We start from the raw sequence: 26,984 nt of genomic DNA, 5'->3' as shown, positions 1-26,984 counted from the left end.
CTGTCGGTGTCTCCGTGTCTCTGTCGGTGTCGCCGTGTCTCTGTCGGTGTCGCCGTGTCTCTGTCGGTGTCGCCGTGTCTCTTTCGGTGTCTCCGTGTCTCTGTCGGTGTCACCGTGTCTCTGTCGGTGTCGCCGTGTCTCTGTCGGTGTCTCCGTGTCTCTGTCGGTGTCTCCGTGTCTCTGTCGGTGTCTCCGTGTCTCTGTCGGTGTCTCGGTCGGTGTCTCCGTGTCTCTGTCGGTGTCACCGTGTCTCTGTCGGTGTCTCCGTGTCTCTGTCGGTGTCTCCGTGTCTCTGTCGGTGTCACCGTGTCTCTGTCGGTGTCTCCGTGTCTCTGTCGGTGTCTCGGTCGGTGTCTCCGTGTCTCTGTCGGTGTCTCGGTCGGTGTCTCCGTGTCTCTGTCGGTGTCTCCGTGTCTCTGTCGGTGTCTCCGTGTCTCTGTCGGTGTCTCGGTCGGTGTCTCCGTGTCTCTGTCGGTGTCTCGGTCGGTGTCTCCGTGTCTCTGTCGGTGTCTCCGTGTCTCTGTCGGTGTCACCGTGTCTCTGTCGGTGTCTCTGTCAGTGTCTCCGTGTCTCTGTTGGTGTCACCGTGTCTCTGTCGGTGTCTCTGTCGGTGTCTCCGTGTCTCTGTCGGTGTCTCGGTCGGTGTCTCCGTGTCTCTGTCAGTGTCACCGTGTCTCTGTCGGTGTCTCTGTCGGTGTCTCCGTGTCTCTGTCGGTGTCTCGGTCGGTGTCTCCGTGTCTCTGTCGGTGTCACCGTGTCTCTGTCGGTGTCTCTGTCGGTGTCTCCGTGTCTCTGTCGGTGTCTCCGTGTCTCTGTCGGTGTCTCGGTCGGTGTCTCCGTGTCTCTGTCGGTGTCGCCGTGTCTCTGTCGGTGTCGCCGTGTCTCTGTCGGTGTCTCCGTGTCTCTGTCGGTGTCACCGTGTCTCTGTCGGTGTCGCCGTGTCTCTGTCGCTGTCTCCGTGTCTCTGTCGGTGTCTCCGTGTCTCTGTCGGTGTCTCCGTGTCTCTGTCGGTGTCACCGTGTCTCTGTCGGTGTCTCCGTGTCTCTGTCGGTGTCGCCGTGTCTCTGTCGGTGTCTCCGTGTCTCTGTCGGTGTCTCCGTGTCTCTGTCGGTGTCACCGTGTCTCTGTCGGTGTCTCCGTGTCTCTGTCGGTGTCTCCGTGTCTCTGTCGGTGTCGCCGTGTCTCTGTCGGTGTCTCCGTATCTGTCGGTGTCGCCGTGTCTCTGTCGGTGTCGCCGTGTCTCTGTCGGTGTCGCCGTGTCTCTGTCGGTGTCGCCGTGTCTCTGTCGGTGTCTCCGTGTCTCGGTCGGTGTCTCCGTGTCTCTGTCGGTGTCGCCGTGTCTCTGTCGGTGTCGCCGTGTCTCTGTCGGTGTCTCCGTGTCTCTGTCGGTGTCTCCGTGTCTCTGTCGGTGTCGCCGTGTCTCTGTCGGTGTCGCCGTGTCTCTGTCGGTGTCTCCGTGTCTCTGTCGGTGTCACCGTGTCTCTGTCGGTGTCTCCGTGTCTCTGTCGGTGTCGCCGTGTCTCTGTCGGTGTCGCCGTGTCTCTTTCGGTGTCTCCGTGTCTCTGTCGGTGTCGCCGTGTCTCTGTCGGTGTCTCCGTGTCTCGGTCGGTGTCTCCGTGTCTCTGTCGGTGTCGCCGTGTCTCTGTCGGTGTCGCCGTGTCTCTGTCGGTGTCTCCGTGTCTCTGTCGGTGTCTCCGTGTCTCTGTCGGTGTCACCGTGTCTCTGTCGGTGTCGCCGTGTCTCTGTCGGTGTCTCCGTGTCTCTGTCGGTGTCTCCGTGTCTCTGTCGGTGTCACCGTGTCTCTGTCGGTGTCTCCGTGTCTCTGTCGGTGTCTCCGTGTCTCTGTCGGTGTCACCTTGTCTCTGTCGGTGTCACCGTGTCTCTGTCGGTGTCACCGTGTCTCTGTCGGTGTCTCCGTGTCTCTGTCGGTGTCTCCGTGTCTCTGTCGGTGTCGCCGTGTCTCTGTCGGTGTCTCCGTGTCTCTGTCGGTGTCTCGGTCGGTGTCTCCGTGTCTCGGTCGGTGTCTCCGTGTCTCTGTCCGTGTCTCCGTGTCTCTGTCGGTGTCTCCGTGTCTCTGTCGGTGTCTCCGTGTCTCTGTCGGTGTCTCGGTCGGTGTCTCCGTGTCTCTGTCGGTGTCTCCGTGTCTCTGTCGGTGTCTCCGTGTCTCTGTCGGTGTCTCCGTGTCTCTGTCGGTGTCTCCGTGTCTCTGTCGGTGTCTCCGTGTCTCTGTCGGTGTCTCCGTGTCTCTGTCGGTGTCACCGTGTCTCTGTCGGTGTCTCCGTGTCTCTGTCGGTGTCTCCGTGTCTCAGTCGGTGTCGCCGTGTCTCTGTCGGTGTCGCCGTGTCTCTGTCGGTTCGTCCGTGTCTCTGTCGGTGTCGCCGTGTCTCTGTCGGTGTCGCCGTGTCTCTGTCGGTGTCGCCGTGTCTCTGTCGGTGTCGCCGTGTCTCTGTCGGTGTGTCCGTGTCTCTGTCGGTGTGTCCGTGTCTCTGTCGGTGTCTCCGTGTCTCTGTCGGTGTCGCCGTGTCTCTGTCGGTGTCGCCGTGTCTCTGTCGGTGTCTCCGTGTCTCTGTCGGTGTCTCCGTGTCTCTGTCGGTGTCTCCGTGTCTCTGTCGGTGTTACCGTGTCTCTGTCGGTGTCGCCGTGTCTCTGTCGGTGTCACCGTGTCTCTGTCGGTGTCTCCGTGTCTCTGTCGGTGTCTCCGTGTCTCTGTCGGTGTCTCCGTGTCTCTGTCGGTGTCTCCGTGTCTCTGTCGGTGTTGCCGTGTCGGTGTCTCCGTGTCTCTGTCGGTGTCTCCGTGTCTCTGTCGGTGTCTCCGTGTCTCTGTCGGTGTCGCCGTGTCTCTTTCGGTGTCACCGTGTCTCTGTCGGTGTCGCCGTGTCTCTGTCGGTGTCTCCGTGTCTCTATCGGTGTCTCCGTGTCTCTTTCGGTGTCACCGTGTCTCTGTCGGTGTCTCCGTGTCTCTGTCGGTGTCTCCGTGTCTCTATCGGTGTCGCCGTGTCTCTGTCGGTGTCTCCGTGTCTCTGTCGGTGTCGCCGTGTCTCTGTCGGTGTCGCCGTGTCTCTGTCGGTGTCGCCGTGTCTCTGTCGGTGTCGCCGTGTCTCTGTCGGTGTCTCCGTGTCTCTGTCGGTGTCTCCGTGTCTCTGTCGGTGTCTCCGTGTCTCTTTCGGTGTCACCGTGTCTCTGTCGGTGTCTCCGTGTCTCTGTCGGTGTCGCCGTGTCTCTGTCGGTGTCGCCGTGTCTCTGTCGGTGTCGCCGTGTCTCTGTCGGTGTCTCCGTCTCTCTGTCGGTGTCGCCGTGTCTCTGTCGGTGTCTCCGTGTCTCTGTCGGTGTCACCGTGTCTCTGTCGGTGTCGCCGTGTCTCTGTCGGTGTCGCCGTGTCTCTGTCGGTGTCGCCGTGTCTCTGTCGGTGTCGCCGTGTCTCTGTCGGTGTCGCCGTGTCTCTGTCGGTGTCGCCGTGTCTCTGTCGGTGTCGCCGTGTCTCTGTCGGTGTCGCCGTGTCTCTGTCGGTGTCGCCGTGTCTCTGTCGGTGTCGCCGTGTCTCTGTCGGTGTCGCCGTGTCTCTGTCGGTGTCTCCGTGTCTCTGTCGGTGTCGCCGTGTCTCTGTCGGTGTCACCGTGTCTCTGTCGGTGTCTCCGTGTCTCTGTCGGTGTCGCCGCGTCTCTGTCGGTGTCGCCGCGTCTCTGTCGGTGTCTCCGCGTCTCTGTCGGTGTCTCCGCGTCTCTGTCGGTGTCTCCGCGTCTCTGTCGGTGTCACCGCGTCTCTGTCGGTGTCACCGTGTCTCTGTCGGTGTCTCAGTGTCTCTGTCGGTGTCTCCGCGTCTCTGTCGGTGTCTCCGCGTCTCTGTCGGTGTCGCCGCGTCTCTGTCGGTGTCTCCGCGTCTCTGTCGGTGTCTCCGTGTCTCTGTCGGTGTCACCGTGTCGGTGTCTCCGTGTCTCTGTCGGTGTCTCCGTGTCTCTGTCGGTGTCTCCGTGTCTCTGTCGGTGTCTCCGTGTCTCTGTCGGTGTCTCCGCGTCTCTGTCGGTGTCTCCGCGTCTCTGTCGGTGTCTCCGCGTCTCTGTCGGTGTCTCCGCGTCTCTGTCGGTGTCTCCGCGTCTCTGTCGGTGTCTCCGCGTCTCTGTCGGTGTCTCCGTGTCTCTGTCGGTGTCTCCGTGTCTCTATCGGTGTCACCGTGTCTCTGTCGGTGTCACCGTGTCTCTGTCGGTGTCACCGTGTCTCTGTCGGTGTCTCCGTGTCTCTGTCGGTGTCTCTGTCGGTGTCTCCGTGTCTCTGTCGGTGTCTCCGTGTCTCTGTCGGTGTCGCCGTGTCTCTGTCGGTGTCTCCGTGTCTCTGTCGGTGTCTCCGTGTCTCTGTCGGTGTCACCGTGTCTCTGTCGGTGTCGCCGTGTCTCTGTCGGTGTCGCCGTGTCTCTGTCGGTGTCTCCGTGTCTCTGTCGGTGTCTCCGTGTCTCTGTCGGTGTCGCCGTGTCTCTGTCGGTGTCGCCGTGTCTCTGTCGGTGTCGCCGTGTCTCTGTCGGTGTCGCCGTGTCTCTGTCGGTGTCTCCGTGTCTCTGTCGGTGTCTCCGTGTCTCTGTCGGTGTCTCCGTGTCTCTGTCGGTGTCGCCGTGTCTCTGTCGGTGTCGCCGTGTCTCTGTCGGTGTCTCCGTGTCTCTGTCGGTGTCTCCGCGTCTCTGTCGGTGTCTCCGCGTCTCTGTCGGTGTCGCCGCGTCTCTGTCAGTGTCTCCGCGTCTCTGTCGGTGTCTCCGCGTCTCTGTCGGTGTCGCCGCGTCTCTGTCGGTGTCGCCGGGTCTCTGTCGGTGTCTCCGTGTCTCTGTCGGTGTCTCCGTGTCTCTCTCGGTGTCACCGTGTCTCTGTCGGTGTCTCCGTGTCTCTGTCGGTGTCGCCGTGTCTCTGTCGGTGTCTCCGTGTCTCTGTCGGTGTCTCCGTGTCTCTGTCGGTGTCACCGTGTCTCTGTCGGTGTCACCGTGTCTCTGTCGGTGTCTCTGTCGGTGTCACCGTGTCTCTGTCGGTGTCTCCGTGTCTCTGTCGGTGTCTCCGTGTCTCTGTCGGTGTCGCCGTGTCTCTCTCGGTGTCTCCGTGTCTCTGTCGGTGTCTCTGTCGGTGTCGCCGTGTCTCTGTCGGTGTCACCGTGTCTCTGTCGGTGTCTCCGTGTCTCTGTCGGTGTCACCGTGTCTCGGTCGGTGTCTCTGTGTCTCTGCGGTGTCTCTGTCGGTGTCGCCGTGTCTCTGTCGGTGTCACCGTGTCTCTGTCGGTGTCTCCGTGTCTCTGTCGGTGTCACCGTGTCTCTGTCCGTGTCTCTTTCGGTGTCTCCGTGTCTCTCTCGGTGTCTCCGTGTCTCTCTCGGTGTCTCCGTGTCTATGTCGGTGTCGCCGTGTCTCTGTCGGTGTCGCCGTGTCTCTGTCGGTGTCGCCGTGTCTCTTTCGGTGTCTCCGTGTCTCTGTCGGTGTCGCCGTGTCTCTGTCGGTGTCTCCGTGTCTCGGTCGGTGTCTCCGTGTCTCTGTCGGTGTCGCCGTGTCTCTGTCGGTGTCGCCATGTCTCTGTCGGTGTCTCCGTGTCTCTGTCGGTGTCTCCGTGTCTCTGTCGGTGTCACCGTGTCTCTGTCGGTGTCGCCGTGTCTCTGTCGGTGTCTCCGTGTCTCTGTCGGTGTCGCCGTGTCTCTGTCGGTGTCTCCGTGTCTCTGTCGGTGTCGCCGTGTCTCTGTCGGTGTCTCCGTGTCTCTGTCGGTGTCTCCGTGTCTCTGTCGGTGTAACCGTGTCTCTGTCGGTGTCTCCGTGTCTCTGTCGGTGTCTCCGTGTCTCTGTCGGTGTCACCGTGTCTCTGTCGGTGTCACCGTGTCTCTGTCGGTGTCACCGTGTCTCTGTCGGTGTCTCCGTGTCTCTGTCGGTGTCTCCGTGTCTCTGTCGGTGTCTCCGTGTCTCTGTCGGTATCGCCGTGTCACTGTCGGTGTCTCCGTGTCTCTGTCGGTGTCTCGGTCGGTGTCTCCGTGTCTCGGTCGGTGTCTCCGTGTCTCTGTCCGTGTCTCCGTGTCTCTGTCGGTGTCACCGTGTCTCTGTCGGTGTCTCTGTGTCTCTGTCGGTGTCTCCGTGTCTCTGTCGGTGTCTCTGTCGGTGTCTCCGTGTCTCTGTCGGTGTCTCAGTGTCTCTGTCGGTGTCTCCGTGTCTCTGTCGGTGTCGCCGTGTCTCTGTCGGTGTCTCCGTGTCTCTGTCGGTGTCACCGTGTCTCTGTCGGTGTCTCCGTGTCTCTGTCGGTGTCTCCGTGTCTCTGTCGGTGTCGCCGTGTCTCTGTCGGTGTCGCCGTGTCTCTGTCGGTTTGTCCGTGTCTCTGTCGGTGTCGCCGTGTCTCTGTCGGTGTCGCCGTGTCTCTGTCGGTGTCGCCGTGTCTCTGTCGGTGTCGCCGTGTCTCTGTCGGTGTGTCTGTGTCTCTGTCGGTGTGTCCGTGTCTCTGTCGGTGTCTCCGTGTCTCTGTCGGTGTCGCCGTGTCTCTGTCGGTGTCGCCGTGTCTCTGTCGGTGTCTCCGTGTCTCTGTCGGTGTCTCCGTGTCTCTGTCGGTGTCTCCGTGTCTCTGTCGGTGTCACCGTGTCTCTGTCGGTGTCTCCGTGTCTCTGTCGGTGTCTCCGTGTCTCTGTCGGTGTCTCCGTGTCTCTGTCGGTGTCGCCGTGTCTCTGTCGGTGTCACCGTGTCTCTGTCGGTGTCTCCGTGTCTCTGTCGGTGTCTCCGTGTCTCTGTCGGTGTCTCCGTGTCTCTGTCGGTGTTGCCGTGTCGGTGTCTCCGTGTCTCTGTCGGTGTCTCCGTGTCTCTGTCGGTGTCTCCGTGTCTCTGTCGGTGTCGTCGTGTCTCTTTCGGTGTCACCGTGTCTCTGTCGGTGTCGCCGTGTCTCTGTCGGTGTCTCCGTGTCTCTATCGGTGTCTCCGTGTCTCTTTCGGTGTCACCGTGTCTCTGTCGGTGTCTCCGTGTCTCTGTCGGTGTCTCCGTGTCTCTGTCGGTGTCGCCGTGTCTCTGTCGGTGTCTCCGTGTCCCTGTCGGTGTCGCCGTGTCTCTGTCGGTGTCGCCGTGTCTCTGTCGGTGTCGCCGTGTCTCTGTCGGTGTCGCCGTGTCTCTGTCGGTGTCGCCGTGTCTCTGTCGGTGTCTCCGTGTCTCTGTCGGTGTCTCCGTGTCTCTGTCGGTGTCTCCGTGTCTCTTTCGGTGTCACCGTGTCTCTGTCGGTGTCTCCGTGTCTCTGTCGGTGTCTCCGTGTCTCTGTCGGTGTCGCCGTGTCTCTGTCGGTGTCGCCGTGTCTCTGTCGGTGTCGCCGTGTCTCTGTCGGTGTCTCCGTGTCTCTGTCGGTGTCGCCGTGTCTCTGTCGGTGTCTCCGTGTCTCTGTCGGTGTCGCCGTGTCTCTGTCGGTGTCGCCGTGTCTCTGTCGGTGTCTCCGTGTCTCTGTCGGTGTCACCGTGTCTCTGTCGGTGTCGCCGTGTCTCTGTCGGTGTCTCCGTGTCTCTATCGGTGTCGCCGTGTCTCTGTCGGTGTCGCCGTGTCTCTGTCGGTGTGTCCGTGTCTCTGTCGGTGTCTCCGTGTCTCTGTCGGTGTCGCCGTGTCTCTGTCGGTGTCGCCGTGTCTCTGTCGGTGTCGCCGTGTCTCTGTCGGTGTCGCCGCGTCTCTGTCGGTGTCTCCGTGTCTCTGTCGGTGTCTCCGTGTCTCTCTCGGTGTCACCGTGTCTCTGTCGGTGTCTCCGTGTCTCTGTCGGTGTCGCCGTGTCTCTGTCGGTGTCTCCGTGTCTCTGTCGGTGTCTCCGTGTCTCTGTCGGTGTCACCGTGTCTCTGTAGGTGTCACCGTGTCTCTGTCGGTGTCACCGTGTCTCTGTCGGTGTCTCCGTGTCTCTGTCGGTGTCTCCGTGTCTCTGTCGGTGTCGCCGTGTCTCTCTCGGTGTCTCCGTGTCTCTGTCGGTGTCTCTGTCGGTGTCGCCGTGTCTCTGTCGGTGTCACCGTGTCTCTGTCGGTGTCTCCGTGTCTCTGTCGGTGTCACCGTGTCTCGGTCGGTGTCTCTGTGTCTCTGCGGTGTCTCTGTCGGTGTCGCCGTGTCTCTGTCGGTGTCACCGTGTCTCTGTCGGTGTCTCCGTGTCTCTGTCGGTGTCACCGTGTCTCTGTCGGTGTCACCGTGTCTCTGTCCGTGTCTCTTTCGGTGTCTCCGTGTCTCTCTCGGTGTCTCCGTGTCTCTGTCGGTGTCTCCGTGTCTCTGTCGGTGTCTCCGTGTCTCTGTCGGTGTCTCCGTGTCTCTGTCGGTGTCTCCGTGTCTCTGTCGGTGTCTCTGTCGGTGTCTCCGTGTCTCTGTCGGTGTCTCAGTGTCTCTGTCGGTGTCTCCGTGTCTCTGTCGGTGTCGCCGTGTCTCTGTCGGTGTCTCCGTGTCTCTGTCGGTGTCACCGTGTCTCTGTCGGTGTCACCGTGTCTCTGTCGGTGTCTCCGTGTCTCTGTCGGTGTCTCCGTGTCTCTGTCGGTGTCGCCGTGTCTCTGTCGGTGTCGCCGTGTCTCTGTCGGTTTGTCCGTGTCTCTGTCGGTGTCGCCGTGTCTCTGTCGGTGTCGCCGTGTCTCTGTCGGTGTCGCCGTGTCTCTGTCGGTGTCGCCGTGTCTCTGTCGGTGTCGCCGTGTCTCTGTCGGTGTGTCCGTGTCTCTGTCGGTGTGTCCGTGTCTCTGTCGGTGTGTCCGTGTCTCTGTCGGTGTCGCCGTGTCTCTGTCGGTGTCGCCGTGTCTCTGTCGGTGTCGCCGTGTCTCTGTCGGTGTCGCCGTGTCTCTGTCGGTGTCGCCGTGTCTCTGTCGGTGTCGCCGTGTCTCTGTCGGTGTCACCGTGTCTCTGTCGGTGTCTCCGTGTCTCTGTCGGTGTCTCCGTGTCTCTGTCGGTGTCTCCGTGTCTCTGTCGGTGTCTCCGTGTCTCTGTCGGTGTCTCCGTGTCTCTGTCGGTGTCACCGTGTCTCTGTCGGTGTCTCCGTGTCTCTGTCGGTGTCTCCGTGTCTCTGTCGGTGTCTCCGTGTCTCTGTCGGTGTCGCCGTGTCTCTGTCGGTGTCTCCGTGTCTCTGTCGGTGTCTCCGTGTCTCTGTCGGTGTCTCCGTGTCTCTGTCGGTGTTGCCGTGTCGGTGTCTCCGTGTCTCTGTCGGTGTCTCCGTGTCTCTGTCGGTGTCTCCGTGTCTCTGTCGGTGTCGCCGTGTCTCTTTCGGTGTCACCGTGTCTCTGTCGGTGTCGCCGTGTCTCTGTCGGTGTCTCCGTGTCTCTGTCGGTGTCTCCGTGTCTCTTTCGGTGTCACCGTGTCTCTGTCGGTGTCTCCGTGTCTCTATCGGTGTCGCCGTGTCTCTGTCGGTGTCTCCGTGTCTCTGTCGGTGTCGCCGTGTCTCTGTCGGTGTCGCCGTGTCTCTGTCGGTGTCGCCGTGTCTCTGTCGGTGTCGCCGTGTCTCTGTCGGTGTCTCCGTGTCTCTGTCGGTGTCTCCGTGTCTCTGTCGGTGTCTCCGTGTCTCTTTCGGTGTCACCGTGTCTCTGTCGGTGTCTCCGTGTCTCTGTCGGTGTCTCCGTGTCTCTGTCGGTGTCGCCGTGTCTCTGTCGGTGTCGCCGTGTCTCTGTCGGTGTCGCCGTGTCTCTGTCGGTGTCTCCGTGTCTCTGTCGGTGTCGCCGTGTCTCTGTCGGTGTCTCCGTGTCTCTGTCGGTGTCGCCGTGTCTCTGTCGGTGTCGCCGTGTCTCTGTCGGTGTCTCCGTGTCTCTGTCGGTGTCACCGTGTCTCTGTCGGTGTCGCCGTGTCTCTGTCGGTGTCTCCGTGTCTCTATCGGTGTCGCCGTGTCTCTGTCGGTGTCGCCGTGTCTCTGTCGGTGTGTCCGTGTCTCTGTCGGTGTCTCCGTGTCTCTGTCGGTGTCGCCGTGTCTCTGTCGGTGTCGCCGTGTCTCTGTCGGTGTCGCCGTGTCTCTGTCGGTGTCGCCGCGTCTCTGTCGGTGTCTCCGTGTCTCTGTCGGTGTCTCCGTGTCTCTCTCGGTGTCACCGTGTCTCTGTCGGTGTCTCCGTGTCTCTGTCGGTGTCGCCGTGTCTCTGTCGGTGTCTCCGTGTCTCTGTCGGTGTCTCCGTGTCTCTGTCGGTGTCACCGTGTCTCTGTAGGTGTCACCGTGTCTCTGTCGGTGTCACCGTGTCTCTGTCGGTGTCTCCGTGTCTCTGTCGGTGTCTCCGTGTCTCTGTCGGTGTCGCCGTGTCTCTCTCGGTGTCTCCGTGTCTCTGTCGGTGTCTCTGTCGGTGTCGCCGTGTCTCTGTCGGTGTCACCGTGTCTCTGTCGGTGTCTCCGTGTCTCTGTCGGTGTCACCGTGTCTCGGTCGGTGTCTCTGTGTCTCTGCGGTGTCTCTGTCGGTGTCGCCGTGTCTCTGTCGGTGTCACCGTGTCTCTGTCGGTGTCTCCGTGTCTCTGTCGGTGTCACCGTGTCTCTGTCGGTGTCACCGTGTCTCTGTCCGTGTCTCTTTCGGTGTCTCCGTGTCTCTCTCGGTGTCTCCGTGTCTCTGTCGGTGTCTCCGTGTCTCTGTCGGTGTCTCCGTGTCTCTGTCGGTGTCTCCGTGTCTCTGTCGGTGTCTCCGTGTCTCTGTCGGTGTCTCTGTCGGTGTCTCCGTGTCTCTGTCGGTGTCTCAGTGTCTCTGTCGGTGTCTCCGTGTCTCTGTCGGTGTCGCCGTGTCTCTGTCGGTGTCTCCGTGTCTCTGTCGGTGTCACCGTGTCTCTGTCGGTGTCACCGTGTCTCTGTCGGTGTCTCCGTGTCTCTGTCGGTGTCTCCGTGTCTCTGTCGGTGTCGCCGTGTCTCTGTCGGTGTCGCCGTGTCTCTGTCGGTTTGTCCGTGTCTCTGTCGGTGTCGCCGTGTCTCTGTCGGTGTCGCCGTGTCTCTGTCGGTGTCGCCGTGTCTCTGTCGGTGTCGCCGTGTCTCTGTCGGTGTCGCCGTGTCTCTGTCGGTGTGTCCGTGTCTCTGTCGGTGTGTCCGTGTCTCTGTCGGTGTGTCCGTGTCTCTGTCGGTGTCGCCGTGTCTCTGTCGGTGTCGCCGTGTCTCTGTCGGTGTCGCCGTGTCTCTGTCGGTGTCGCCGTGTCTCTGTCGGTGTCGCCGTGTCTCTGTCGGTGTCGCCGTGTCTCTGTCGGTGTCACCGTGTCTCTGTCGGTGTCTCCGTGTCTCTGTCGGTGTCTCCGTGTCTCTGTCGGTGTCTCCGTGTCTCTGTCGGTGTCTCCGTGTCTCTGTCGGTGTCTCCGTGTCTCTGTCGGTGTCACCGTGTCTCTGTCGGTGTCTCCGTGTCTCTGTCGGTGTCTCCGTGTCTCTGTCGGTGTCTCCGTGTCTCTGTCGGTGTCGCCGTGTCTCTGTCGGTGTCTCCGTGTCTCTGTCGGTGTCTCCGTGTCTCTGTCGGTGTCTCCGTGTCTCTGTCGGTGTTGCCGTGTCGGTGTCTCCGTGTCTCTGTCGGTGTCTCCGTGTCTCTGTCGGTGTCTCCGTGTCTCTGTCGGTGTCGCCGTGTCTCTTTCGGTGTCACCGTGTCTCTGTCGGTGTCGCCGTGTCTCTGTCGGTGTCTCCGTGTCTCTGTCGGTGTCTCCGTGTCTCTTTCGGTGTCACCGTGTCTCTGTCGGTGTCTCCGTGTCTCTATCGGTGTCGCCGTGTCTCTGTCGGTGTCTCCGTGTCTCTGTCGGTGTCGCCGTGTCTCTGTCGGTGTCGCCGTGTCTCTGTCGGTGTCGCCGTGTCTCTGTCGGTGTCTCCGTGTCTCTGTCGGTGTCTCCGTGTCTCTGTCGGTGTCTCCGTGTCTCTTTCGGTGTCACCGTGTCTCTGTCGGTGTCTCCGTGTCTCTGTCGGTGTCTCCGTGTCTCTGTCGGTGTCGCCGTGTCTCTGTCGGTGTCGCCGTGTCTCTGTCGGTGTCGCCGTGTCTCTGTCGGTGTCGCCGTGTCTCTGTCGGTGTCTCCGTGTCTCTGTCGGTGTCGCCGTGTCTCTGTCGGTGTCGCCGTTTCTCTGTCGGTGTCTCCGTGTCTCTGTCGGTGTCGCCGTGTCTCTGTCGGTGTCGCCGTGTCTCTGGCGGTGTCGCCGTGTCTCTGTCGGTGTCGCCGTGTCTCTGTCGGTGTCGCCGTGTCTCTGTCGGTGTGTCCGTGTCTCTGTCGGTGTCTCCGTGTCTCTGTCGGTGTCGCCGTGTCTCTGTCGGTGTCGCCGTGTCTCTGTCGGTGTCGCCGTGTCTCTGTCGGTGTCGCCGAGTCTCTGTCGGTGTCGCCGCGTCTCTGTCGGTGTCTCCGCGTCTCTGTCGGTGTCTCCGTGTCTCTCTCGGTGTCACCGTGTCTCTGTCGGTGTCTCCGTGTCTCTGTCGGTGTCGCCGTGTCTCTGTCGGTGTCTCCGTGTCTCTGTCGGTGTCTCCGTGTCTCTGTCGGTGTCACCGTGTCTCTGTCGGTGTCACCGTGTCTCTGTCGGTGTCACCGTGTCTCTGTCGGTGTCACCGTGTCTCTGTCGGTGTCTCCGTGTCTCTGTCGGTGTCTCCGTGTCTCTGTCGGTGTCGCCGTGTCTCTCTCGGTGTCTCCGTGTCTCTGTCGGTGTCTCTGTCGGTGTCGCCGTGTCTCTGTCGGTGTCACCGTGTCTCTGTCGGTGTCTCCGTGTCTCTGTCGGTGTCACCGTGTCTCGGTCGGTGTCTCTGTGTCTCTGCGGTGTCTCTGTCGGTGTCGCCGTGTCTCTGTCGGTGTCACCGTGTCTCTGTCGGTGTCTCCGTGTCTCTGTCGGTGTCACCGTGTCTCTGTCCGTGTCTCTTTCGGTGTCTCCGTGTCTCTCTCGGTGTCTCCGTGTCTCTGTCGGTGTCTCCGTGTCTCTGTCGGTGTCTCCGTGTCTCTGTCGGTGTCACCGTGTCTCGGTCGGTGTCTCCGTGTCTCTGCGGTGTCACCGTGTCTCTGTCGGTGTCTCCGTGTCTCTGTCGGTGTCTCCGTGTCTCTGTCGGTGTCTCCGTGTCTCTGTCGGTGTCTCCGTGTCTCTGTCGGTGTCTCCGTGTCTGTGTCGGTGTCTCCGTGTCTCTGTCGGTGTCTCCGTGTCTCTGTCGGTGTCACCGTGTCTCTGTCGGTGTCTCCGTGTCTCTGTCGGTGTCTCCGTGTCTCTGTCGGTGTGTCTGTGTCTCGGTCGGTGTCTCCGTGTCTCTGTCGGTGTCTCCGTGTCTCTGTCGGTGTCGCCGTGTCTCTGTCGGTGTCGCCGTGTCTCTGTCGGTGTCGCCGTGTCTCTGTCGGTGTCGCCGTGTCTCTGTCGGTGTCGCCGTGTCTCTGTCGGTGTCTCCGTGTCTCTGTCGGTGTCTCCGTGTCTCTGTCGGTGTCTCCGTGTCTCTTTCGGTGTCACCGTGTCTCTGTCGGTGTCTCCGTGTCTCTGTCGGTGTCTCCGTGTCTCTGTCGGTGTCGCCGTGTCTCTGTCGGTGTCGCCGTGTCTCTGTCGGTGTCGCCGTGTCTCTGTCGGTGTCGCCGTGTCTCTGTCGGTGTCGCCGTGTCTCTGTCGGTGTCGCCGTGTCTCTGTCGGTGTCGCCGTGTCTCTGTCGGTGTCGCCGTGTCTCTGTCGGTGTGTCCGTGTCTCTGTCGGTGTCTCCGTGTCTCTGTCGGTGTCGCCGTGTCTCTGTCGGTGTCGCCGTGTCTCTGTCGGTGTCGCCGTGTCTCTGTCGGTGTCGCCGTGTCTCTGTCGGTGTCGCCGCGTCTCTGTCGGTGTCTCCGCGTCTCTGTCGGTGTCTCCGTGTCTCTCTCGGTGTCACCGTGTCTCTGTCGGTGTCTCCGTGTCTCTGTCGGTGTCGCCGTGTCTCTGTCGGTGTCTCCGTGTCTCTGTCGGTGTCTCCGTGTCTCTGTCGGTGTCACCGTGTCTCTGTCGGTGTCACCGTGTCTCTGTCGGTGTCACCGTGTCTCTGTCGGTGTCACCGTGTCTCTGTCGGTGTCTCCGTGTCTCTGTCGGTGTCTCCGTGTCTCTGTCGGTGTCGCCGTGTCTCTCTCGGTGTCTCCGTGTCTCTGTCGGTGTCTCTGTCGGTGTCGCCGTGTCTCTGTCGGTGTCACCGTGTCTCTGTCGGTGTCTCCGTGTCTCTGTCGGTGTCACCGTGTCTCGGTCGGTGTCTCTGTGTCTCTGCGGTGTCTCTGTCGGTGTCGCCGTGTCTCTGTCGGTGTCACCGTGTCTCTGTCGGTGTCTCCGTGTCTCTGTCGGTGTCACCGTGTCTCTGTCCGTGTCTCTTTCGGTGTCTCCGTGTCTCTCTCGGTGTCTCCGTGTCTCTGTCGGTGTCTCCGTGTCTCTGTCGGTGTCTCCGTGTCTCTGTCGGTGTCACCGTGTCTCGGTCGGTGTCTCTGTGTCTCTGCGGTGTCACCGTGTCTCTGTCGGTGTCTCCGTGTCTCTGTCGGTGTCTCCGTGTCTCTGTCGGTGTCTCCGTGTCTCTGTCGGTGTCTCCGTGTCTCTGTCGGTGTCTCCGTGTCTGTGTCGGTGTCTCCGTGTCTCTGTCGGTGTCTCCGTGTCTCTGTCGGTGTCACCGTGTCTCTGTCGGTGTCTCCGTGTCTCTGTCGGTGTCTCCGTGTCTCTGTCGGTGTGTCTGTGTCTCGGTCGGTGTCTCCGTGTCTCTGTCGGTGTCTCCGTGTCTCTGTCGGTGTCGCCGTGTCTCTGTCGGTGTCGCCGTGTCTCTGTCGGTGTCGCCGTGTCTCTGTCGGTGTCGCCGTGTCTCTGTCGGTGTCGCCGTGTCTCTGTCGGTGTCTCCGTGTCTCTGTCGGTGTCTCCGTGTCTCTGTCGGTGTCTCCGTGTCTCTTTCGGTGTCACCGTGTCTCTGTCGGTGTCTCCGTGTCTCTGTCGGTGTCTCCGTGTCTCTGTCGGTGTCGCCGTGTCTCTGTCGGTGTCGCCGTGTCTCTGTCGGTGTCGCCGTGTCTCTGTCGGTGTCTCCGTGTCTCTGTCGGTGTCGCCGTGTCTCTGTCGGTGTCTCCGTGTCTCTGTCGGTGTCGCCGTGTCTCTGTCGGTGTCGCCGTGTCTCTGTCGGTGTCTCCGTGTCTCTGTCGGTGTCACCGTGTCTCTGTCGGTGTCGCCGTGTCTCTGTCGGTGTCTCCGTGTCTCTATCGGTGTCGCCGTGTCTCTGTCGGTGTCGCCGTGTCTCTGTCGGTGTGTCCGTGTCTCTGTCGGTGTCTCCGTGTCTCTGTCGGTGTCGCCGTGTCTCTGTCGGTGTCGCCGTGTCTCTGTCGGTGTCGCCGTGTCTCTGTCGGTGTCGCCGCGTCTCTGTCGGTGTCTCCGCGTCTCTGTCGGTGTCTCCGTGTCTCTCTCGGTGTCACCGTGTCTCTGTCGGTGTCTCCGTGTCTCTGTCGGTGTCGCCGTGTCTCTGTCGGTGTCTCCGTGTCTCTGTCGGTGTCTCCGTGTCTCTGTCGGTGTCACCGTGTCTCTGTAGGTGTCACCGTGTCTCTGTCGGTGTCACCGTGTCTCTGTCGGTGTCTCCGTGTCTCTGTCGGTGTCTCCGTGTCTCTGTCGGTGTCGCCGTGTCTCTCTCGGTGTCTCCGTGTCTCTGTCGGTGTCTCTGTCGGTGTCGCCGTGTCTCTGTCGGTGTCACCGTGTCTCTGTCGGTGTCTCCGTGTCTCTGTCGGTGTCACCGTGTCTCGGTCGGTGTCTCTGTGTCTCTGCGGTGTCTCTGTCGGTGTCGCCGTGTCTCTGTCGGTGTCACCGTGTCTCTGTCGGTGTCTCCGTGTCTCTGTCGGTGTCACCGTGTCTCTGTCGGTGTCACCGTGTCTCTGTCCGTGTCTCTTTCGGTGTCTCCGTGTCTCTCTCGGTGTCTCCGTGTCTCTGTCGGTGTCTCCGTGTCTCTGTCGGTGTCTCCGTGTCTCTGTCGGTGTCTCCGTGTCTCTGTCGGTGTCTCCGTGTCTCTGTCGGTGTCTCTGTCGGTGTCTCCGTGTCTCTGTCGGTGTCTCAGTGTCTCTGTCGGTGTCTCCGTGTCTCTGTCGGTGTCGCCGTGTCTCTGTCGGTGCCTCCGTGTCTCTGTCGGTGTCACCGTGTCTCTGTCGGTGTCACCGTGTCTCTGTCGGTGTCTCCGTGTCTCTGTCGGTGTCTCCGTGTCTCTGTCGGTGTCGCCGTGTCTCTGTCGGTGTCGCCGTGTCTCTGTCGGTTTGTCCGTGTCTCTGTCGGTGTCGCCGTGTCTCTGTCGGTGTCGCCGTGTCTCTGTCGGTGTCGCCGTGTCTCTGTCGGTGTCGCCGTGTCTCTGTCGGTGTCGCCGTGTCTCTGTCGGTGTGTCCGTGTCTCTGTCGGTGTGTCCGTGTCTCTGTCGGTGTCTCCGTGTCTCTGTCGGTGTCTCCGTGTCTCTGTCGGTGTCGCCGTGTCTCTGTCGGTGTCGCCGTGTCTCTGTCGGTGTCGCCGTGTCTCTGTCGGTGTCGCCGTGTCTCTGTCGGTGTCGCCGTGTCTCTGTCGGTGTCGCCGTGTCTCTGTCGGTGTCACCGTGTCTCTGTCGGTGTCGCCGTGTCTCTGTCGGTGTCTCCGTGTCTCTGTCGGTGTCTCCGTGTCTCTGTCGGTGTCTCCGTGTCTCTGTCGGTGTCTCCGTGTCTCTGTCGGTGTCTCCGTGTCTCTGTCGGTGTCACCGTGTCTCTGTCGGTGTCTCCGTGTCTCTGTCGGTGTCTCCGTGTCTCTGTCGGTGTCTCCGTGTCTCTGTCGGTGTCGCCGTGTCTCTGTCGGTGTCTCCGTGTCTCTGTCGGTGTCTCCGTGTCTCTGTCGGTGTCTCCGTGTCTCTGTCGGTGTTGCCGTGTCGGTGTCTCCGTGTCTCTGTCGGTGTCTCCGTGTCTCTGTCGGTGTCTCCGTGTCTCTGTCGGTGTCGCCGTGTCTCTTTCGGTGTCACCGTGTCTCTGTCGGTGTCGCCGTGTCTCTGTCGGTGTCTCCGTGTCTCTGTCGGTGTCTCCGTGTCTCTTTCGGTGTCACCGTGTCTCTGTCGGTGTCTCCGTGTCTCTATCGGTGTCGCCGTGTCTCTGTCGGTGTCTCCGTGTCTCTGTCGGTGTCGCCGTGTCTCTGTCGGTGTCGCCGTGTCTCTGTCGGTGTCGCCGTGTCTCTGTCGGTGTCTCCGTGTCTCTGTCGGTGTCTCCGTGTCTCTGTCGGTGTCTCCGTGTCTCTTTCGGTGTCACCGTGTCTCTGTCGGTGTCTCCGTGTCTCTGTCGGTGTCTCCGTGTCTCTGTCGGTGTCGCCGTGTCTCTGTCGGTGTCGCCGTGTCTCTGTCGGTGTCGCCGTGTCTCTGTCGGTGTCGCCGTGTCTCTGTCGGTGTCTCCGTGTCTCTGTCGGTGTCGCCGTGTCTCTGTCGGTGTCGCCGTTTCTCTGTCGGTGTCTCCGTGTCTCTGTCGGTGTCGCCGTGTCTCTGTCGGTGTCGCCGTGTCTCTGTCGGTGTCGCCGTGTCTCTGTCGGTGTCGCCGTGTCTCTGTCGGTGTCGCCGTGTCTCTGTCGGTGTGTCCGTGTCTCTGTCGGTGTCTCCGTGTCTCTGTCGGTGTCGCCGTGTCTCTGTCGGTGTCGCCGTGTCTCTGTCGGTGTCGCCGTGTCTCTGTCGGTGTCGCCGTGTCTCTGTCGGTGTCGCCGCGTCTCTGTCGGTGTCTCCGCGTCTCTGTCGGTGTCTCCGTGTCTCTCTCGGTGTCACCGTGTCTCTGTCGGTGTCTCCGTGTCTCTGTCGGTGTCGCCGTGTCTCTGTCGGTGTCTCCGTGTCTCTGTCGGTGTCTCCGTGTCTCTGTCGGTGTCACCGTGTCTCTGTCGGTGTCACCGTGTCTCTGTCGGTGTCACCGTGTCTCTGTCGGTGTCACCGTGTCTCTGTCGGTGTCTCCGTGTCTCTGTCGGTGTCTCCGTGTCTCTGTCGGTGTCGCCGTGTCTCTCTCGGTGTCTCCGTGTCTCTGTCGGTGTCTCTGTCGGTGTCGCCGTGTCTCTGTCGGTGTCACCGTGTCTCTGTCGGTGTCACCGTGTCTCGGTCGGTGTCTCTGTGTCTCTGCGGTGTCTCTGTCGGTGTCGCCGTGTCTCTGTCGGTGTCACCGTGTCTCTGTCGGTGTCTCCGTGTCTCTGTCGGTGTCACCGTGTCTCTGTCCGTGTCTCTTTCGGTGTCTCCGTGTCTCTCTCGGTGTCTCCGTGTCTCTGTCGGTGTCTCCGTGTCTCTGTCGGTGTCTCCGTGTCTCTGTCGGTGTCACCGTGTCTCGGTCGGTGTCTCTGTGTCTCTGCGGTGTCACCGTGTCTCTGTCGGTGTCTCCGTGTCTCTGTCGGTGTCTCCGTGTCTCTGTCGGTGTCTCCGTGTCTCTGTCGGTGTCTCCGTGTCTCTGTCGGTGTCTCCGTGTCTGTGTCGGTGTCTCCGTGTCTCTGTCGGTGTCTCCGTGTCTCTGTCGGTGTCACCGTGTCTCTGTCGGTGTCTCCGTGTCTCTGTCGGTGTCTCCGTGTCTCTGTCGGTGTGTCTGTGTCTCGGTCGGTGTCTCCGTGTCTCTGTCGGTGTCTCCGTGTCTCTGTCGGTGTCACCGTGTCTCTGTCGGTGTCTCCGTGTCTCTGTCGGTGTCTCCGTGTCTCTGTCGGTGTGTCCGTGTCTCGGTCGGTGTCTCCGTGTCTCTGTCGGTGTCACCGTGTCTCTGTCGGTGTCTCCGTGTCTCTGTCGGTGTCTCCGTGTCTCTGTCGGTGTCACCGTGTCTCTGTCGGTGTCTCCGTGTCTCGGTCGGTGTCTCCGTGTCTCTGTCGGTGTCTCCGTGTCTCTGTCGGTGTCGCCGTGTCTCTGTCGGTGTCGCCGTGTCTCTGTCGGTGTCTCCGTGTCTCTGTCGGTGTCACCGTGTCTCTGTCGGTGTGTCCGTGTCTCGGTCGGTGTCTCCGTGTCTCTGTCGGTGTCGCCGTGTCTCTGTCGGTGTCTCCGTGTCTCTGTCGGTGTCTCCGTGTCTCTGTCGGTGTGTCTGTGTCTCGGTCGGTGTCTCCGTGTCTCTGTCGGTGTCTCCGTGTCTATGTCGGTGTCTCCGTGTCTCTGTCGGTGTCACCGTGTCTCTGTCGGTGTCTCCGTGTCTCTGTCGGTGTCTCCGTGTCTCTGTCGGTGTGTCTGTGTCTCGGTCGGTGTCTCCGTGTCTCTGTCGGTGTCTCCGTGTCTCTGTCGGTGTCACCGTGTCTCTGTCGGTGTCTCCGTGTCTCTGTCGGTGTCTCCGTGTCTCTGTCGGTGTCTCCGTGTCTCTGTCGGTGTCGCCGTGTCTCTGTCGGTGTCTCCGTGTCTCTGTCGGTGTCACCGTGTCTCTGTCGGTGTCTCCGTGTCTCTGTCGGTGTCTCCGTGTCTCTGTCGGTGTGTCTGTGTCTCGGTCGGTGTCTCCGTGTCTCTGTCGGTGTCTCCGTGTCTCTGTCGGTGTCACCGTGTCTCTGTCGGTGTCTCCGTGTCTCTGTCGGTGTCTCCGTGTCTCTGTCGGTGTGTCCGTGTCTCGGTCGGTGTCTCCGTGTCTCTGTCGGTGTCACCGTGTCTCTGTCGGTGTCTCCGTGTCTCTGTCGGTGTCTCCGTGTCTCTGTCGGTGTCACCGTGTCTCTGTCGGTGTCTCCGTGTCTCGGTCGGTGTCTCCGTGTCTCTGTCGGTGTCTCCGTGTCTCTGTCGGTGTCGCCGTGTCTCTGTCGGTGTCGCCGTGTCTCTGTCGGTGTCTCCGTGTCTCTGTCGGTGTCACCGTGTCTCTGTCGGTGTGTCCGTGTCTCGGTCGGTGTCTCCGTGTCTCTGTCGGTGTCGCCGTGTCTCTGTCGGTGTCTCCGTGTCTCTGTCGGTGTCTCCGTGTCTCTGTCGGTGTCGCCGTGTCTCTGTCGGTGTCGCCGTGTCTCTGTCGGTGTCTCCGTGTCTCTGTCGGTGTCACCGTGTCTCTGTCGGTGTGTCCGTGTCTCTGTCGGTGTCTCCGTGTCTCTGTCGGTGTCTCCGTGTCTCTGTCGGTGTCACCGTATCTCGGTCGGTGTCTCCGTGTCTCTGTCGGTGTCTCCGTGTCTCTGTCGGTGTCGCCGTGTCTCTGTCGGTGTCTCCGTGTCTCTGTCGGTGTCACCGTGTCTCTGTCGGTGTCTCCGTGTCTCTGTCGGTGTCGCCGTGTCTCTGTCGGTGTCGCCGTGTCTCTGTCGGTGTCTCCGTGTCTCTGTCGGTGTCTCCGTGTCTCTGTCAGTGTCGCCGTGTCTCTGTCGGTGTCTCCGTGTCTCTGTCGGTGTCTCCGTGTCTCTGTCGGTGTCTCCGTGTCTATGTCGGTGTCTCCGTGTCTCTGTCGGTGTCTCCGTGTCTCTGCCGGGGTCGCCGTGTCTCTGTCGGTGTCTCCGTGTCTCTGTCGGTGTCTCCGTGTCTCTGTCGGTGTCGCCGTGTCTCTGACGGTGTCTCCGTGTCTCTGTCGGTGTCACCGTGTCTCTGTCGGTGTCTCCGTGTCTCTGTCGGTGTCGCCGTGTCTCTGTCGGTGTCTCCGTGTCTCTGTCGGTGTCTCCGTGTCTCTGTCGGTGTCACCGTGTCTCTGTCGGTGTCTCCGTGTCTCTGTCGGTGTCTCCGTGTCTCTGTCGGTGTCACCTTGTCTCTGTCGGTGTCACCTTGTCTCTGTCGGTGTCACCGTGTCTCTGTCGGTGTCGCCGTGTCTCTGTCGGTGTCTCCGTCTCTCTGTCGGTGTCACCGTGTCTCTGTCGGTGTCTCCGTGTCTCTGTCGGTGTCGCCGTGTCTCTGTCGGTGTCTCCGTGTCTCTGTCGGTGTCTCCGTGTCTCTGTCGGTGTCACCGTGTCTCTGTCGGTGTCTCCGTGTCTCTGTCGGTGTCTCCGTGTCTCTGTCGGTGTCACCTTGTCTCTGTCGGTGTCACCGTGTCTCTGTCGGTGTCTCCGTGTCTCTGTCGGTGTCTCCGTGTCTCTGTCGGTGTCACCGTGTCTCTGTCCGTGTCTCTGTCGGTGTCTCCGTGTCTCTCTCGGTGTCTCCGTGTCTCTGTCGGTGTCTCCGTGTCTCTGTCGGTGTCTCCGTGTCTCTGTCGGTGTCACCGTGTCTCGGTCGGTGTTTCTGTGTCTCTGTCGGTGTCTCCGTGTCTCTGTCGGTGTCTCCGTGTCTCTGTCGGTGTCTCCGTGTCTCTGTCGGTGTCGCCGTGTCTCTGTCGGTGTCTCCGTGTCTGTGTCGGTGTCTCCGTGTCTCTGTCGGTGTCTCCGTGTCTCTGTCGGTGTCACCGTGTCTCTGTCGGTGTCTCCGTGTCTCTGTCGGTGTCTCCGTGTCTCTGTCGGTGTCGCCGTGTCTCTGTCGGTGTCGCCGTGTCTCTGTCGGTGTCTCCGTGTCTCTGTCGGTGTCTCCGTGTCTCTGTCGGTGTGTCCGTGTCTCGGTCGGTGTCTCCGTGTCTCTGTCGGTGTCACCGTGTCTCTGTCGGTGTCTCCGTGTCTCTGTCGGTGTCTCCGTGTCTCTGTCGGTGTCTCCGTGTCTCTGTCGGTGTCACCGTGTCTCTGTCGGTGTCTCCGTGTCTCGGTCGGTGTCTCCGTGTCTCTGTCGGTGTCTCCGTGTCTCTGTCGGTGTCTCCGTGTCTCTGTCGGTGTCGCCGTGTCTCTCTCGGTGTCTCCGTGTCTCTGTCGGTGTCTCTGTCGGTGTCGCCGTGTCTCTGTCGGTGTCACCGTGTCTCTGTCGGTGTCTCCGTGTCTCTGTCGGTGTCACCGTGTCTCGGTCGGTGTCTCTGTGTCTCTGCGGTGTCTCTGTCGGTGTCGCCGTGTCTCTGTCGGTGTCTCCGTGTCTCTGTCGGTGTCTCCGTGTCTCTGTCGTTGTCACCGTGTCTCGGTCGGTGTCTCTGTGTCTCTGCGGTGTCACCGTGTCTCTGTCGGTGTCTCCGTGTCTCTGTCGGTGTCTCCGTGTCTCTGTCGGTGTCTCCGTGTCTCTGTCGGTGTCTCCGTGTCTGTGTCGGTGTCTCCGTGTCTCTGTCGGTGTCTCCGTGTCTCTGTCGATGTCACCGTGTCTCTGTCGGTGTCTCCGTGTCTCTGTCGGTGTCTCCGTGTCTCTGTCGGTGTGTCCGTGTCTCGGTCGGTGTCTCCGTGTCTCTGTCGGTGTCTCCGTGTCTCTGTCGGTGTCACCGTGTCTCTGTCGGTGTCTCCGTGTCTCTGTCGGTGTCTCCGTGTCTCTGTCGGTGTGTCCGTGTCTCGTTCGGTGTCTCCGTGTCTCTGTCGGTGTCACCGTGTCTCTGTCGGTGTCTCCGTGTCTCTGTCGGTGTCTCCGTGTCTCTGTCGGTGTCACCGTGTCTCTGTCGGTGTCTCCGTGTCTCTATCGGTGTCACCGTGTCTCTGTCGGTGTCTCCGTGTCTCTGTCGGTGTCACCGTGTCTCTGTCGGTGTCTCCGTGTCTCTGTCGGTGTCACCGTGTCTCTGTCGGTGTCGCCGTGTCTCTGTCGGTGTCTCCGTGTCTCTGTCGGTGTCGCCGTGTCTCTGTCGGTGTCGCCGTGTCTCTGTCGGTGTCTCCGTGTCTCTGTCGGTGTCTCCGTGTCTCTGTCGGTGTCTCTGTGTCTCTGTCGGTGTCGCCGTGTCTCTGTCGGTGTCTCCGTGTCTCTGTCGGTGTCACCGTGTCTCTGTCGGTGTCTCCGTGTCTCTGTCGGTGTCGCCGTGTCTCTGTCGGTGTCTCCGTGTCTCTGTCGGTGTCTCCGTGTCTCTATCGGTGTCACCGTGTCTCTGTCGGTGTCTCCGTGTCTCTGTCGGTGTCTCCGTGTCTCTGTCGGTGTCACCTTGTCTCTGTCGGTGTCGCCGTGTCTCTGTCGGTGTCGCCGTGTCTCTGTCGGTGTCTCCGTGTCTCTGTCGGTGTCACCGTGTCTCTGTCGGTGTCACCGTGTCTCTGTCGGTGTCTCCGTGTCTCTGTCGGTGTCGCCGTGTCTCTGTCGGTGTCGCCGTGTCTCTGTCGGTGTCTCCGTGTCTCTGTCGGTGTCACCGTGTCTCTGTCGGTGTCTCCGTGTCTCTGTCGGTGTCTCCGTGTCTCTGTCGGTGTCACCTTGTCTCTGTCGGTGTCACCGTTTCTCTGTCGGTGTCTCCGTGTCTCTGTCGGTGTCTCCGTGTCTCTGTCGGTGTCTCCGTGTCTCTGTCGGTGTCACCGTGTCTCTGTCCGTGTCTCTTTCGGTGTCTCCGTGTCTCTCTCGGTGTCTCCGTGTCTCTGTCGGTGTCTCCGTGTCTCTGTCGGTGTCACCGTGTCTCGGTCGGTGTCTCTGTGTCTCTGCGGTGTCACCGTGTCTCTGTCGGTGTCTCCGTGTCTCTGTCGGTGTCTCCGTGTCTCTGTCGGTGTCTCCGTGTCTCTGTCGGTGTCTCCATGTCTCTGTCGGTGTCTCCGTGTCTGTGTCGGTGTCTCCGTGTCTCTGTCGGTGTCGCCGTGTCTCTGTCGGTGTCTCCGTGTCTCTGTCGGTGTCGCCGTGTCTCTGTCGGTGTCGCCGTGTCTCTGTCGGTGTCGCCGTGTCTCTGTCGGTGTCTCCGTGTCTCTGTCGGTGTCTCCGTGTCTCTGTCGGTGTGTCCGTGTCTCGGTCGGTGTCTCCGTGTCTCTGTCGGTGTCACCGTGTCTCTGTCGGTGTCTCCGTGTCTCTGTCGGTGTCTCCGTGTCTCTGTCGGTGTCACCGTGTCTCTGTCGGTGTCTCCGTGTCTCGGTCGGTGTCTCCGTGTCTCTGTCGGTGTCTCCGTGTCTCTGTCGGTGTCGCCGTGTCTCTGTCGGTGTCGCCGTGTCTCTGTCGGTGTCTCTGTGTCTCTGTCGGTGTCACCGTGTCTCTGTCGGTGTGTCCGTGTCTCGGTCGGTGTCTCCGTGTCTCGGTCGGTGTCGCCGTGTCTCTGTCGGTGTCTCCGTGTCTCTGTCGGTGTTTCCGTGTCTCTGTCGGTGTCTCCGTGTCTCTGTCGGTGTCGCCGTGTCTCTGTCGGTGTCTCCGTGTCTCTGTCGGTGTCTCCGTGTCTCTGTCGGTGTCACCGTGTCTCTGTCGGTGTCGCCGTGTCTCTGTCGGTGTCGCCGTGTCTCTGTCGGTGTCTCCGTGTCTCTGTCGGTGTCTCCGTGTCTCTGTCGGTGTCGCCGTGTCTCTGTCGGAGTCGCCGTGTCTCTGTCGGTGTCGCCGTGTCTCTGTCGGTGTCTCCGTGTCTCTGTCGGTGTCTCCGTGTCTCTGTCGGTGTCTCCGTGTCTCTGTCGGTGTCGCCGTGTCTCTGTCGGTGTCTCCGTGTCTCTGTCGGTGTCTCCGTGTCTCTGTCGGTGTCTCCGCGTCTCTGTCGGTGTCTCCGCGTCTCTGTCGGTGTCTCCGTGTCTCTGTCGGTGTCACCGTGTCTCTGTCCGTGTCTCTTTCGGTGTCTCCGTGTCTCTCTCGGTGTCTCCGTGTCTCTGTCGGTGTCTCTGTGTCTCTGTCGGTGTCACCGTGTCTCTGTCGGTGTGTCCGTGTCTCGGTCGGTGTCTCCGTGTCTCTGTCGGTGTCGCCGTGTCTCTGTCGGTGTCTCCGTGTCTCTGTCGGTGTCTCTGTCGGTGTCTCCGTGTCTCTGTCGGTGTCTCCGTGTCTCTGTCGGTGTCGCCGTGTCTCTGTCGGTGTCTCCGTGTCTCTGTCGGTGTCTCCGTGTCTCTGTCGGTGTCACCGTGTCTCTGTCGGTGTCGCCGTGTCTCTGTCGGTGTCGCCGTGTCTCTGTCGGTGTCTCCGTGTCTCTGTCGGTGTCTCCGTGTCTCTGTCGGTGTCGCCGTGTCTCTGTCGGAGTCGCCGTGTCTCTGTCGGTGTCGCCGTGTCTCTGTCGGTGTCTCCGTGTCTCTGTCGGTGTCTCCGTGTCTCTGTCGGTGTCTCCGTGTCTCTGTCGGTGTCGCCGTGTCTCTGTCGGTGTCTCCGTGTCTCTGTCGGTGTCTCCGTGTCTCTGTCGGTGTCTCCGCGTCTCTGTCGGTGTCTCCGCGTCTCTGTCGGTGTCTCCGTGTCTCTGTCGGTGTCTCCGTGTCTCTGTCGGTGTCACCGTGTCTCTGTCCGTGTCTCTCTCGGTGTCTCCGTGTCTCTGTCGGTGTCTCCGTGTCTCTGTCGGTGTCTCAGTGTATCTGTCGGTGTCACCGTGTCTCTGTCCGTGTCTCTTTCGGTGTCTCCGTGTCTCTCTCGGTGTCTCCGTGTCTCTGTCGGTGTCTCCGTGTCTCTGTCGGTGTCACCGTGTCTCGGTCGGTGTCTCTGTGTCTCTGCGGTGTCACCGTGTCTCTGTCGGTGTCTCCGTGTCTCTGTCGGTGTCTCCGTGTCTCTGTCGGTGTCTCCATGTCTCTGTCGGTGTCTCCGTGTCTGTGTCGGTGTCTCCGTGTCTCTGTCGGTGTCGCCGTGTCTCTGTCGGTGTCTCCGTGTCTCTGTCGGTGTCGCCGTGTCTCTGTCGGTGTCGCCGTGTCTCTGTCGGTGTCGCCGTGTCTCTGTCGGTGTCTCCGTGTCTCTGTCGGTGTCTCCGTGTCTCTGTCGGTGTGTCCGTGTCTCGGTCGGTGTCTCCGTGTCTCTGTCGGTGTCACCGTGTCTCTGTCGGTGTCTCCGTGTCTCTGTCGGTGTCTCCGTGTCTCTGTCGGTGTCACCGTGTCTCTGTCGGTGTCTCCGTGTCTCGGTCGGTGTCTCCGTGTCTCTGTCGGTGTCTCCGTGTCTCTGTCGGTGTCGCCGTGTCTCTGTCGGTGTCGCCGTGTCTCTGTCGGTGTCTCTGTGTCTCTGTCGGTGTCACCGTGTCTCTGTCGGTGTGTCCGTGTCTCGGTCGGTGTCTCCGTGTCTCTGTCGGTGTCGCCGTGTCTCTGTCGGTGTCTCCGTGTCTCTGTCGGTGTTTCCGTGTCTCTGTCGGTGTCTCCGTGTCTCTGTCGGTGTCGCCGTGTCTCTGTCGGTGTCTCCGTGTCTCTGTCGGTGTCTCCGTGTCTCTGTCGGTGTCACCGTGTCTCTGTCGGTGTCGCCGTGTCTCTGTCGGTGTCGCCGTGTCTCTGTCGGTGTCTCCGTGTCTCTGTCGGTGTCTCCGTGTCTCTGTCGGTGTCGCCGTGTCTCTGTCGGAGTCGCCGTGTCTCTGTCGGTGTCGCCGTGTCTCTGTCGGTGTCTCCGTGTCTCTGTCGGTGTCTCCGTGTCTCTGTCGGTGTCTCCGTGTCTCTGTCGGTGTCGCCGTGTCTCTGTCGGTGTCTCCGTGTCTCTGTCGGTGTCTCCGTGTCTCTGTCGGTGTCTCCGCGTCTCTGTCGGTGTCTCCGCGTCTCTGTCGGTGTCTCCGTGTCTCTGTCGGTGTCACCGTGTCTCTGTCCGTGTCTCTTTCGGTGTCTCCGTGTCTCTCTCGGTGTCTCCGTGTCTCTGTCGGTGTCTCTGTGTCTCTGTCGGTGTCACCGTGTCTCTGTCGGTGTGTCCGTGTCTCGGTCGGTGTCTCCGTGTCTCTGTCGGTGTCGCCGTGTCTCTGTCGGTGTCTCCGTGTCTCTGTCGGTGTCTCTGTCGGTGTCTCCGTGTCTCTGTCGGTGTCTCCGTGTCTCTGTCGGTGTCGCCGTGTCTCTGTCGGTGTCTCCGTGTCTCTGTCGGTGTCTCCGTGTCTCTGTCGGTGTCACCGTGTCTCTGTCGGTGTCGCCGTGTCTCTGTCGGTGTCGCCGTGTCTCTGTCGGTGTCTCCGTGTCTCTGTCGGTGTCTCCGTGTCTCTGTCGGTGTCGCCGTGTCTCTGTCGGAGTCGCCGTGTCTCTGTCGGTGTCGCCGTGTCTCTGTCGGTGTCTCCGTGTCTCTGTCGGTGTCTCCGTGTCTCTGTCGGTGTCTCCGTGTCTCTGTCGGTGTCGCCGTGTCTCTGTCGGTGTCTCCGTGTCTCTGTCGGTGTCTCCGTGTCTCTGTCGGTGTCTCCGCGTCTCTGTCGGTGTCTCCGCGTCTCTGTCGGTGTCTCCGCGTCTCTGTCGGTGTCTCCGTGTCTCTGTCGGTGTCACCGTGTCTCTGTCCGTGTCTCTCTCGGTGTCTCCGTGTCTCTGTCGGTGTCTCCGTGTCTCTGTCGGTGTCTCAGTGTATCTGTCGGTGTCACCGTGTCTCGGTCGGTGTCTCTGTGTCTCTGTCGGTGTCTCCGTGTCTCTGTCGGTGTCTCCGTGTCTCTGTCGGTGTCTCCGTGTCTCTGTCGGTGTCTCCGTGTCTCTGTCGGTGTCTCCGTGTCTCTGTCGGTGTCTCCGTGTCTCTGTCGGTGTCTCCGTGTCT

The 26,984-nt window shown here is 61.3% G+C and overlaps 1 protein-coding gene across 1 annotated transcript in view; it reads left to right on the top strand.

The window, feature by feature from the left end:
• naaladl1 (N-acetylated alpha-linked acidic dipeptidase like 1) overlaps positions 1 to 26,984 on the top strand; it is a 244,534-nt gene that overhangs the window by 121,366 nt on the left and 96,184 nt on the right.

Source organism: Scyliorhinus torazame, chromosome 24 (assembly GCF_047496885.1).
Source record: "Scyliorhinus torazame isolate Kashiwa2021f chromosome 24, sScyTor2.1, whole genome shotgun sequence".
In the NCBI taxonomy this organism is placed as follows: Eukaryota; Metazoa; Chordata; class Chondrichthyes; order Carcharhiniformes; family Scyliorhinidae; genus Scyliorhinus; species Scyliorhinus torazame.
Note: the sequence above shows the minus strand (reverse complement) of the source record. Positions and strands in the feature narration are given on the sequence as shown.